The sequence below is a fragment of the Chinchilla lanigera genome, unplaced genomic scaffold (assembly GCF_000276665.1).
Source record: "Chinchilla lanigera isolate Chin_1 unplaced genomic scaffold, ChiLan1.0 scaffold00001, whole genome shotgun sequence".
NCBI classification, from domain to species: Eukaryota; Metazoa; Chordata; class Mammalia; order Rodentia; family Chinchillidae; genus Chinchilla; species Chinchilla lanigera.
The window spans coordinates 13,907,130-13,920,935 of NW_004955402.1; the positions used below are offsets into that span (position 1 = coordinate 13,907,130).

At 41.3% G+C, this 13,806-nt stretch overlaps 1 long non-coding RNA gene across 1 annotated transcript; it reads left to right on the forward strand.

Annotated features, from left to right (window-relative positions):
* The first annotated feature begins 1,072 nt into the window (after positions 1-1,072).
* On the forward strand, positions 1,073-11,467 carry LOC106150050. The gene is made up of 3 exons (XR_001236616.1): positions 1,073-1,314; positions 7,587-7,659; positions 11,329-11,467. It is a non-coding gene; the product is annotated as an uncharacterized LOC106150050 (long non-coding RNA).
* The last annotated feature ends 2,339 nt before the right edge of the window (positions 11,468-13,806 follow it).

Consider the following 13,806-nt stretch of genomic DNA (forward strand, 5'->3'; position numbering starts at 1 on the left):
AATTACCCAGCACTAAGTAATCTTGTACCTACTTGGTTTTTGGCTGTTCTGTTGCTGCCTGCACCTAAGCACGGGGCTCCTGAGCAGGATGTGGGGCCGTGCGGGGTGTTGGTAACAACACGGTCACAGGAAGACATTGAAACAGGTTATGCCTGGGCTGAGGTGTCCACTTGAAACTGTTACATGAACAGGGGGTTCCCCCACATGTCCTACTCTTTAAATAGCACTGCTTTATTTTGGAAAGTATTTGTATCCAACCTGGCCTTGGTACATTCACAATGTCCAGAACAGTCGATTGCCTGGCTCTCTTTGAAACCTTAGAGTCCCTCAGGCATGAATTTTACTTGGTTCAGTATTCATTAAGTGACTAAGTGCGTGATATAGATAAAAACAACCTAGACAACATGCGCGCTGTTGAGGAACTCACAGTCCAGTGGGAAAAAATGATCATAGGGCGCGTGTGCTTCCTGGAAGTCCAGGTTCCTCAGAGGACAGAGACAGCACAAATGACAAACCTTGAGCTGGGGCGCAGGATCACCAGCCCCCGCGTGAACCCTGCTGCTCACTGTGAATTCTCAAGGTGTCTCCATCTCTGCATCCAGCGCACGGCGCTGGTCTCCCCAGCCGCATTTTGTCGTAGGATCTTTCGCGAGCGGAATAAGAGATGGTCTGAGAAGGCCATTTTTAAAAGTCTAACTCCGCGGATGTGAGTGAGAGCCCAGTGTGACCAAGCAGATGGCTAATTTAAACCTGGAAATCCCAGCTCAGCATTAACCCTTCCCGTCTTCTCCCAATAGCTACCAAGCACTTTCTTCGATTCCCTTCATAACACATGCCCCTGTCATTTTTTACTTCCGTTCTCCATGTCCCCTCTCCCTCCTTCACTACTGTTCGTTACAAAAAAATATTGTAAGATGCTCAGATGTGGCCAGGCCCCTGCCGAGTACATACATATGCATGAGGTAGTGCTCTTGCCCCTTGGAGAGCTGATGTCACAACTCTGGGGAAATAGCTAAGTAACCATGACAACATGGCTCCGTGTTGCCTCTTGCTCTGGAGGGCTCCGGGACGGCCAGCCTTCTACACAGGCAGGACAGTGACATTCCCTCGCCAAGGAGTGCCGAGTGTCCATCGATGGCAGCCGGCCAGTAGTGACAGAGGGCCATCCACGCTCCCTTCCATCTGGCCTCCCCTCGCCCACTCTGGTGACTGGTGAGCGGCCTGTGATTTATCAAGCCGCGCGCCCCACTTGGGAGCAATGGACGAATCGGGGACAGCAAAGGAAGCCGGGAAATACAGCCAACAGGCTTGAGGGTAGGGGTCAGAGATGTGATCTTTGTCAATTTCTTTCTCATCTTAACCAGGTGGTACTGACCCTGGGGTACCTATTCAGAAAGATTTTAATATTTTAAAGTCATTAACTACATCCAGCAAACTCTACAACGTGGGCAAAGGTAGAAAGAGGACACGTTGTGGAGAAAAAGCAACCAACATATTGTACGCACAGGGATGTGCTTTTTCTTTCAAATCACCTTTATGTCAATAATAATAATTTAGTCACCATGTCACTTCTAAAGAGAATTTTCTCAGATAAACCTCCCTCACCACTATATTTTCTGGATTTTTTTTTTAAAGTGTAAGTATGTGTTTAGAGCTCCCATGATATACTGCTGAGATTTTGGAACCGTTTGATTCCATTTCCTCAGCCCCTCACGCTGCCCAAAAGTAATAATATAGTGCAAACTCAGCATGTATACATTGTACCAGTCAATTTCAGTAACCTTTCCACTATTAAAAAATAATAATTTAATGGGGCCTCCATGTACGAATGTTACCCTATTGTTCAGAGCTATAATTTCAATAGCATTTTTTTTTCAAGAAAAAAAGAAACCAAACTCCCTTGCTAACAGGATGTATATCGAGAGCTTTATTCTAAATGTCAGGCTCAAACAATTCAGACACGTGTGACAGAAAGCAAGCAAACCACATCTGCAACAATAATAAACAACCAAATGAATGGGCAGTGAATGCCAGAGCACAGGGTGTGGCCCTGACGCTGTCCGGATGTGACCGCATCGTCAGACCCCCAGTGACCTGAGGACCTCTCTCATCATGTCACACTCTACGTTCTGCCTCTCTCCTGAGAGCTGCGTATCAGAGCCAGTGAGCCCAGCATGATGGGGAGACAGCTCTGATGAGGAGCCTCGGTTACCCTTGTAAGTGTCTCCTTCACCTCTGAGGACACTGGCCTTCTCATCCTCATCACCCGCCGCAAGGCCATCTGATCCCTGCCACTCATCAACCATCCGGGACAGTGATGATCTGACTCCTGGCCACCTGCCAAGGCAGCCTCTTCGGGCTGCATGCTCACAAATGTCACAGCAGTAAAGCTACTTCCACCCCCTTGTAAGAAAGGAGATTTACAGATACACTCGCGAGTGAGAGAACAATCACAAACAGCAAAGATGCAGTGTCTGCACGGGCAAACGCCACAAAGGCCGTATTAATCCTGTTACCCAAGGAACATACCAGATTGTGCTCCCCGGGGCAATGTGCTAACCTGGGAGAGAGCAGACGGCCTCAGTAGTCCTAGACACTGTGCTTAGAACTCGAGGACACTGTGACAGCGGTACGTAAGCAACGGATATTCAAAATTAGCCAGACAGTAAGCCTGAGAGCCATGAACCACTTCTTCTCTGTTGAGATACTGCCAAAAGATGGTTCTCCTGACAAAACTGCTGCTGCTGAGTTAGCACGCCACATCAACGGCCCACATGCCGGGAAGGTGAGTCAGGTTTTCAGTTCTAAGTGAGAGGACTTTTCACATGAGCAGGACACAGGATCCTGACCCACACGCCAAACTCTGAGCAATTCTGCATGCTTTGTGTCGGTCAAGGTTCTTAATTGCAAATGAAACAAGTTGACTCTCACTGATCAAGTAGTAAATGACATTATAAGGCTCCTGGGTAACTCACAGAATGGAAGAAGAAGAAAACAAGACTTGAGTGTGCAGGAAACACCTCCCAAACAAAGCAAAAATGGGAAATTAGGCTCTACTGTTGCAGTGGAACACGAGACCTCACATTAGCACTGAGCTCTCTTCTGCGTGAGGAAGTTAAGCTTACTAGCACTGATACACTCCTGTACCAAGAACTCAAACTTGCAGTACCCGGCCAGCCTCTGCATGCTTTCTATCCTTAGGTTCATTGCCACATGGCCACAAAATGGTGCCATTGCTTGAAATACAATCACTCACATTCCAATCCAGAGGAATGCACAGGAGGAGGTATTGCAGGTGAGTTTTTCTCTTCCGCCTTCGCCAGAAGGCAACAGTTTTTCAATAATTTTCACATGGATTTTACTTCTCATTGTCCTAATCTGAGTAGATTCTCACACTCCAAGTGAGTCCTGAAAAGGGGATCCGCAGGAAATGGAGTCAGATCACTTCTCAAGGGCTGAGCACATTGTCAGGTTTCACGATCTGGGGTTCTTTTGTGAAGCATGTAAAATAGGCATGACCCGTCGGGTAAAGACGATGTGTTCGCCTCACATTGATTTGTGTATGTGTGTGTGTGTGTGTGTGTGTGTGTGTGTGTGTGTGTGTGGTATTAGAGCCTTCTCACTAAGCTACATCCCTGGACCTATTTTAAATTTTTCTTTATTTTTGGGACAAGGTCTTGGTAAGTTGCTGAGTTACCCAGGCTGGGATTGAATTTACAGTCCTCCTGCCTCATCCTTCCAGAATGCTAGGATTACAGATGTGTGCCATTACGCCTGGCCACACTGAATTCTTAAACTCAGTCCCTGACACTAGTCCTGCTCCTAACCACAATAAGGACTCAAGTAGGCTGACTTTCCTCATCACACGGGCCGCCTGTCTCAACAATACTCAGTCAGTCGTTACAGCCTTTCTCATCTCTCTTTTCCCATGAGTGTCCCCATACCTCGCCCATAGGAAGCACCTGTGCATTCTTTACCCTGACAGATTTTGTCAAAACAGGCCTTGCAAACAGCCACCTCTCCTTGGCTTGCACATTCACAAATACTAAGCCCTCCCCTCATTCTTTAGTTTCTTGCATGGTCCCCAAGTTCAGGATTGAATATGGCCCCCAAATAGACTGTATTATACCCCTCTCACAAGGCTGATTGAGGGGCAATACCATCAGCCTCACATCCTACTGGAGCTGGGGCTGTAGCATGCATTAACTCTCTCCACAAAGGGCCTTGAAAAACCCCTCTCAGTCTCGACTTTACATTCCTACCTGCCCAACTGTGGATGAGACTTTTAAGAGCCATACAGCTACTGTTTGGTTATCTCATTTTTATCCTCATTTTATAGGAAGTGCTGTCTTCTAGCTCGTATTGACACTTGGTACTTATTTTCTTAGAGTGTCTATCAAAATATTTGTTGTGATGTCCTTTTACTCATGGAGGCAAATGAAATAATTATCTTTTCCACAACTAACTGCATCTTCCATGAGTTATAAAATGTAGCATATAATAAGCAAAATGAGTCAGATTCAGAAAGACAGGTATGCTCTAATATGTCCAATTACAGAGAAAGGAAATATTGTTAGACAAGAGAAGGGGGTCAGAGGAAGGAGTAAGGGTGTGTAAAGAAAGATGAGAGGAGGGACAACAAAAAGAGTCATTAATTACCTCATTAAGAGATCATGATGCTGACATGGACTTATTGAGGTGAAGAGTCTACTATACTCCATTAAGTGAAACAGCAGGTTACAAAGAAGTGTATCTGGCATTGCCAGTTTTTTTTAATTTTCAAAAATGCGTTAATGTACAGATATATCAAAAATTTATCTAGAGTGGTATTTACTTAACTGTTTAACCCACGTCTGGGAGCAAGGTGCTGACCACATTTTTCTTTTTATTTAAGAATAATTTCTGACATGCTATTATAAAATGGTGCTAAGAGGAAAAATTTAAAAATTGCTGTAAGTACCTTGCATTCTTACATCTGATAATCTGAGCAACTTCATTGAAGATAACGATATGTAATACAACAACCACTGTTAATTCCTATCATCTTGTTTTGAAATCCTGCATCGTTTTTATAGTTTTTATGTTGTTTTGTTTCTGTCTTCATTGTTGTTATTTTGTTTTTATTCTCTCTAAAATAAAAAATTGCTGTAAGTATGCGAGTAGATAGAAATGTTAATTACCTTGGTTGTAATTATCATTTTGCAACATCTATCTATCTCAAAATATCATGTCTTATACCTTACATATATATGATTTTGTCAACTATACTCAAAAACAAATTGCATGTAGTATGTTATTTCACCTCCTCTCATGAAGGATTAATTGCTACAAGGATTGCCCTCTTGCCACTAACAGAAGAAATTCAAACAAAATATGTAAAATGATTGTTTTCAGCCATTGAACATAAACAAAGACAAACTGTGATCTAGGAGGAAGGGAAAGATATTGTCAAGATGAGCTTATGAATTTACAATCTGGATCAAGGAACAGAAACGCAGATAAAGCTGCAAGTTCTCAAGTGTTGATGGAACATGGACCAGCATTCGGGAAGCCAAGGCACCTAGAATTTTCAGGGCAAAAGATGGTATGCAGAATTCCAGAAATCTGTGTGTGATCTGCCTGAAGCTTTGGTTGAACTGCTCACACATAGGTCAGTACCCCGTGAGGCCAAAACAAGAACACATTATCTAAGGAAAGAACAATTGTTGACTTGCTAGACAATGAACACAGGAATTGGAATTTATTGAGCTCTTTACCAGAAGGGTACACTTTGGGAGAGGAGCTAAATTTGCCTTATAATAAAGGATACTCTGGATTTGCCTAATCAAATCTGAAGGTAAATTTTAAAAATACAACTTATTCCAAACAATATCAGTATATCACAACAAAGATATCGTTCTTTAAAGAATAAAACAAGATATGGCACAGACAAGCCTAAAATATACAATGTTCAACATTGAATAAAAATAAATGGAACCGGACATAGTGTCACATGCCTTTCATTCCAGCACTTGGGAGGCTGAGGCAGGAGGATCGTTGTGAGTTCAAGACCAGCCTGGGCTACAAAGTGAGCTCAAGGCCAGCCTGAACTACATAGTGACACCCTGTCTCAAAAAAAAAAAAAAAAAAACTAAAGCTAAAAATAACTAGATATATAAGAAGCAAGGAGAAATGACCTATCATCATAAAAAAATTCAATAGAAACAGACCAAAAAATGATCACTACAACCGACAATATCATCTGAGTTACATGTAATTAGACTATCAAAAGGAAAAGGGAGAACGATTTTTAAAAGTTTGAGGAGATAAAAAATGAAAAAAATTTTCCAAATATGATTAACACCTGTAACTTTAGAGATACCGTAAAGTGCCAGAGGCCTCAAATAGAATATCACATCAAGGGGCATCATAATTAAATAATTGAAAACCAATAACAAACAAAGGATTCTTAAAAAGTTAAGCCGAAAAAAGACAGTACAGAAGAATGAAGATGAAAATTAAATTTTTTGTCAGAATCTACAAACCAGAAGACAACGTAAATATATTTTAAGAGCTAAAAGGAAACAGTGTCAACTTGCTGTTTGATATCCACTGAAAATGTCTTGCAAAATAAAGAATTTGTCAGACAAATAAAAGCTGAAAAAGTCAAGAGGAAAGCTAAACTCCATAAAATGTATTTAGGCAGCTTTTCAGGCAAAAGAATATTAAATTACACTGAAATATGGGGTGAAGAGTACACAAAATGACAGCTGCATGGGAAAAATAAAAAATTTTCTGTATAGAATAGGGGGTTCAATAATGGGTACCAAAATATGGTCAGAGAAGAGAAAGTAGTTCCTATATTAAACAGTACAGCAAGGTAACTACAGTCTAAAATAATTAATTACACAGATTTCAAAATAACTAGAGAAGAGTTTTAAGGTTCCTCACACAAAGAAATTGATATCATTTGAGGAAATGAAATGTTAATTATTTTGATTTGATCATGGCATGTTATATACATGTATCAAATTATAATAATGTACCTCATACATAAGTGCAAATGCATGTCAATTTAAAATAAAAGTTAAAAATCATATTTTTAAATCTCTTTAAAATATAAATGACTTTCACAGGAAAAAATAATAACTATATATTATGGGCCTTATAAACTATGTAGAACTAGCAAAAAGGATGGGGGGATAAATCAAAATATATGGCTGTAGAGTTCTCACACTCTACCTGAAGTGCTTGAATATTATGTGAAGGTTGGTTGTGATGAATTAAAGATCTGTGTTGTAAATTCTATAGCAACCACTTAAAGATGGACAAAGAGATACAGCCAGTAGGCCAATTATGGAGAGAAAGTGGCATAATAAAAACTATTTAACAAAAAAGCCGTTTTGCAAGGACAATCAAGTGGCCTTGGAGGGTTGAAACATGCAGTTGCCCCTCTGTATCCACTGGTTCCACATTGGTAGAGTCAACCAACCTCAAATTGAAAATAAAAGCCAATCTCTACTGAACATGTACGGATGTTTTTATCATTAGTCCCTAAATAATATAGTATAGCAATTATTTACATTCTCATTTATCTTGTGTTCTAGGCATTATAAGTAATCGAGGTGACTTAAAATATGGAGAAGATGGGCATGAATTGCAAGCAAACTCTGCACCGTGGTATGTGAGGGACTTGAGCAGGGTTAGATTTTGATATGTGTGGGAGAAGGGGTTCAGAACCCCTCCCCTGCGAATTTTGAGGGATGGTAGCTTGTGTCACCTTTAACCCCACACTATGGACTGCACTGAAGGACTGGGCTTTCAGTACTAAACTTTCGATATCCTACACTCAATTTAGCCATACTTTAGGAGCACAATTGGTGTTAATAAAAATACTAATGCAGTTCTTGAAAGACTAATGCATAAACCCATTCCCACAACAGCATAAAGATGTCTGAGGCAACCCAGATGGCCTGGTGATAAGTTCTTTTTCTGTGCCTGTGAGGTCCAAGGCTCGATGAGAAGGTTAGATCACCAGCAGAGGGGAATCAGGCTGCCAGGTCCAGTGGGCACCATGCTTCTTTGTAAGACAAACGGGGCTGCCTCGGCTTTATTCACCACTGGCCACTATCACCAAGCACAGCTCTGGACACTAGTTAGGCACTCAATTTTTGTGGAAAGAAGAAAGAGGAAGAAAGGAAGGAGGGACAGAGGATCAAGTAGTGGAGAGAGAAGGGAAGGGATCCTTCACGTAGTACATCAGCTCCTTTCAGAAATTTATGTGCTTCTGCTATTTCTTCTTTTTTTATAGATTTTTTTATTTTAAAGAGAATAGTAACAAAAAAAAGAATAGCAAAATACAAACAAAACAAAGCAAGGACATGAAAAATGATACGGGTTTCAAACAAAATGATAGAGTTTAACAGTGGTTGTTATATTACACATTGTTATCTTCAACGAAGTTGTTGAGATTAACAGATTTAGAATGGAAGATAGATCAAACCATTAAAAGGAATAAGAAAATAATAATTTAAAAGAACATCAGAGACAATACAGAGTTTCACTAGACAGGATGGTAGGAATTCACCAATGGTTGTTATATTGCATATTGTTGTCTTCACATAAATTGCTCAGATTACCAGATATAAGCATGCAAAATTGGTCAAAATATATAAAAAAATTTTAAGCATTAACTGTTCCCCTCAATAAATCACCAGACATCAGCAGTACAGTTATGCCAGCTATCTATTTATCTATCTATATAAAATGCCTTAGTACTTTCTTTTTCTTCTTTCCCTCAAATCAGTTTGTCCTTCCTGTGAGGAATTTATTTTCCTTTCACATTATGCATTTGGGGTTTTATTTACTCTTTCATGCTCTTACACTAGGGAGATAATATGATGTTTACACATGTGGGTCCAATTTATTTCACTTATGAGTATGGTCTCTAGTTGCACCCATTTACCTATAAAAGCCTCAAATCTATCTTTTTTATAGCTGAGTAATACTCCATTGTATAAAAATACCACATGTTTTTTATCCATTCCTCAGTGGATGGGCTTCTGGGTTGTTTCCAAGATTTAGCTATGACAAATTGTGCTGCTATAAATATTGGTGCACATATATCGCTGTGGTATGATGTTTTTAATTCTTCTGGAAACAAGATACCCAGAAGGCGAATAGGCTTCTACTATTTCTTACACATAACAATAATAACAGCAGAATTCAGAAACTAGAACTCAGAGAAATAAATGTCGTAAATGAATATGGCGCTTAGGGAAAAAAACCAAAGAAACCAACCTTAAATAATCTTGATGCGTCCCTCTCAGAGTCCTTAAAAGATTTTTCTTGGCTAACAAGTCAGCTTATGCCGTGAAGCAGCCATTTCATCTGACCATGCAGCTCGCAAGCTACCATCTGACAATTGTCCTAAAGATTGGTGCATAGTATAATCAGGAGAGCATAACACACAAATTCAGAGTGTGGTTATTACAGTACAGGTCTTAATGCACATCAGAGGCCATTCCTCAGGCAGAATATTCAATTCAGAAATCTGTTGTCATCTAGGTTCACCTGCTAATAAATCGCTAGGGAGATGTATTTATATCCAGGGCAAAATACTTTGCCTTCTGGTTCCTCCAAATGGTTTATCCACAGCATCTTTGTTTAAATGGCAATAAAAGCGTCACCTACCATGAAGGTCAAGGTAAGCAGGACAATTGCCATACACACTAATTTCTCACAAAGAGAAAATGCCTCTACTCTGGTCTAGCAGAGAATAGATACGGCTTCATTGCAGTCTCATTACACATATAAACTATGAGGTTTGAAACATGTGACTGTACAGCGACTCAATACCCAGAGTTCCCCTAAAAGAAAAGATAGAATGTACAAACAAAAACCACTAAACTCATTTTAAGAAAATATTCAGTAGCCAATCACAATTAACCCAATCCTGATGTAGCAACCTTACCCCACCACCCTCATCACTATGGCTAATATATACATAAATAGATGTAACAATGTCCAACCTGTTTTCTGTGAAAATAAATTATATTTATTGGACACTGACATAAATTTAAGGGGAGAAAATCTTTATATGATTTCTGAGCTCCATCCTCCTCTTTCTCTCTGTCTCTCTCTCTGTCTCTCTCTCTGTCTCTCTCTCTGTCTCTCTTTCTGTCTCCTCCACCCCCAACCCTTTGCCAGCATAGGCTATTTTTCTGGATCCCCTCTAGTCAGCTGACCTTTTAACCTCTGTTTTCACCAATTATCATTTAAGATATCTATATTTTTCTCAGCAACATGCCTGACCCCCTGGAATAGATGGAGACCTTTATGCTTTGTAGGAAGGTGGGGGAAGGAGGGGAGTTCCACTCAGCGGGACATGTTTATTTGTCTTTAACCAAAGGGAAAGGGTTTCTTGTAGCAAAAATTTTTGGCATGGGAGCCCTGAATGTAAATTTACAATGGTGACCCAAGCTCACCTCAGGAACATTGTGAGCTAGCAACCACCTTGGGAGCGAAAAACAAAATCCCAGCCTAGCTCCCTTTGACTGATCTAAGCTCCTTTTGCTGTCATTTAATGCCACAGATTTGATTTCATTTGATGAGACTTCTAAGACCATTTAGAAACCTAAGCATTTAATACCAGCCCTGGTCATTCCTCGTCTGCACATATTCAAAGATTTCTTGGTTTATAAATAGGAAGTTGAATCAGATGTGAGGGCCGTAAAGGTACTTTGTTTTTCTACTGTGTAGTTTGAAACTAAAAGTTATCTTCCAGAGAAAGAACTAAGGGGGAATGAATGGAAAATACAGAAAAACAGGATGGGACCGAACATAGGAATCAGTCTCCGATGATTAGAGCCATTGCCAATGGAGAGAGACCACCCTGACACGACATGTGGCAGGGGACGTTGGCAGAGACTTGGTGGGACCCCAAAGGGGTCTTCATATAACCTTTGAAGTCTATGCCTTCTGCTAAATATTTCCAAAACCAGGCGAGGGCTCTGCTTTCTGGTTACAATAGGCAGCATTTCAACAACAAAGAATCTAGGGGTACAACGATATGTTAAAGAACCCAGAATTTAACCTAAGAAAGACAGCTCGATCGTGTTCAGTGAAAAATGAACGTATCAAAAGGAAGTAACAACCCATATGTCGAAGCCTAACAGGGGGTCACTCTTCTCTTTCACTGTTTTCTCTGAAATCCTATTTGGACCTGGTCTGGTGATGCTGGTATGTACTGCTATCACTGTGACTTTACGTTTTAATAAAATTTTCATGATGAAATGCTCTGCTCCTGAAAGTAACAGCTTATAACAGGATTTGTTGTTTTGTTGTCAGGAAAAAGAAAACCTGCGCTGTGATTTCTACTACTGGGGAAATTGCTCCAATTCAAACTGAATTTTAAGTCTTTCAACAGTTTCCACCAAGCAAACACCTGGAGGCCAGCAGCTGCTGAGCCCTGCCTGTGGGCACAGCCTGTGAGAGGACAGGCCCCCTGTGTGTGTGTGTGTGTGTGTGTGTGTGTGTGTGTGTGACTGAGGCGGAGGGAAGGCATCTGGTCTCACTCCCCCTGTGACAGTGTCCTCTCATCTGCAAATCGCTGGTACTCTGGCCAGCTACTGGCAGCTGTCTGGGACACCTTTCCTCAGCAGCAGCCCTCCGCCACTGCAGGACAGTCATTCCCAAATAGTTCTTTCTACATCTACCCTCCCACCTGGCCCAAATCACCGCCTCTCACCTGGATAGGACTGCTGCAAAAGCTTCTGGTGTGCCTTGCCACACCTATGGCTACTCTCCACGGAGGGGTGGGTCTCCCAGGCCAGGCTGATGGACCCAGACGCTGCAGCATGTATAGCTGGGTGTCACCAGTGGCCCCATCTAAAATAAAAGTTCCATGTGGCCTGGGGCTTTGCATTTTTTGTCCCTTTCTATATCATGAGCACGTGGAACAGTGGCGGTGCTCTATGCACGTCCAGTGTTAGTTGTGGTACTCTGGGGAATTCTCTACTTGTACTTGCATTGGCCAAGGAAGAATTAAAATGGGATGCTCTGTTTCTCCGGGTTTTGTTGTTGTTGTTGTTGTTGTTATTTGATTGTTTTACGGTAGTAGAAATTGAACCCAGGGCATTAGCACTGAGCTACATCCCCAGTCTCTTTGCTATTTTTTATTTTAAGACATGATCCCATGAAGTTGCTATCGTGCCCAGGCTGGGCTTGAACTTGCCATCCTCCTTCCCCAGCCTCCCTCAGTGCTGGGATTCCAAGCCATCAGGCCTGGCTCAGATTCTCTGTTTTACAACCACTACTGAAAACATGAACTTTGAAGGACTGGGTACCTTACCCACATACTACATTTAACTGAAAATTTTTCCTGACCATTAAAGCCAGGGCCCTGTTTGAGCCAGTGTTACACAGGCTTGTGAATTTTATCGTATGCTGAATAGGATAATTTTCCTTAATGAGCATAACCAAGCAGAAATGTTCCAACCCTTCTGCCTTTACCCCCTTGATAAACTATCCATTGAAGTTCTTCACTGGGATGTGTTTCTTTGTTAACAAGTAAATGAATGCAAATGAATAAAAGAATGAAGAACGACCCTCGGCAGGTAGCCAGAGGTACTGGGAAAATCAGACAATTATTAACTGCTTTGTACAAGCACAACCAAGACTCAATCCCACCCGAAACGGCTCTCCCCAAGGACAGTTCCCAAGAAAGTGTTGCTTTTGGAAGGATCTCCGTGGCCTTCCGGTAAATAATGGTAGGTGGCATCTAAAAGTAAAGAAACATTCATCAGGTGCCAAATACAGACCTACAGGGTCTAGCGCGACCACCAGGGAAAGCCGCCGCCACTGAGTGGGAGAGAACTGAGTATACAGTTTACGGTTCCACCACTTCGTGAAAATCATTACACATTGTTAAGTCTCAGTTTCTTCTCTATAAAATGACATCTGCCTCACTCAGTGTTGTGACAGTTAGAGGAAACACATAAAGGGCAATCAAAATATATGGCAGATGTTTACATTACAAAGTATATTACAGTCAAAGACACATCTTTGGGGGCATTGATACCCCCTCAATACTCCACTTCCAAAGCATTTGTCCCATTGTTCTTGTCACTGTCTGAAACATTTCTGGAAGTGCTGTTTTGTGTGTCTTTATGAGGTGTGGCCAAAAATATGGTGAAGGCTGCTTCCAAGTGCCTTCCAACAGAACGGCCAGCTCCAAAATCATTGTATGTCCTCATGCGGCATATTCTCCAATCCGGCACTCATGTGGCTTCTGGCTCTTCCCCAAAGTCCAAATGACCATGGACGATAAGCATTTTGAATGGATTTAGGATAACAAGGCAGCCACAACAGTGCAATTAAAGACAATCATGAAAGAAGATTTCCAAAATGTTTTCAGAAAGTGGCAAGAACAATAGGTTAATTATCTTTGAAGTTCGCGTGGAACTATTTGGAGGGAGGGTGGTTAATGTTAATGCCTGTTTTACTGTAACAATTTTTTTAAAAAAACAGTTAAACATTCACAGTATTTTTTATCACACTTCATATGTACACAAGCACCAGGCACCATGTCAGAATAAGAGTTTAATGCAAGCTATTACTACTTACAAATGGGAGTTACTGTTTCCACGTGTTAGACCAAGAGCTTCATTTCCCTCCTGAGGAACCTCTGTGGATGTGTGGTTCTTGTGTTACTGTTTTTTCCTAGCACAGTGGCTGAAAACAGATGTCTATCGTCCCACAGATCCTCAGCGAGAAGTCTGAGCAGAACTCCTGGACTCTGTGTGCTCTGAAACCAATGAGGGTTTC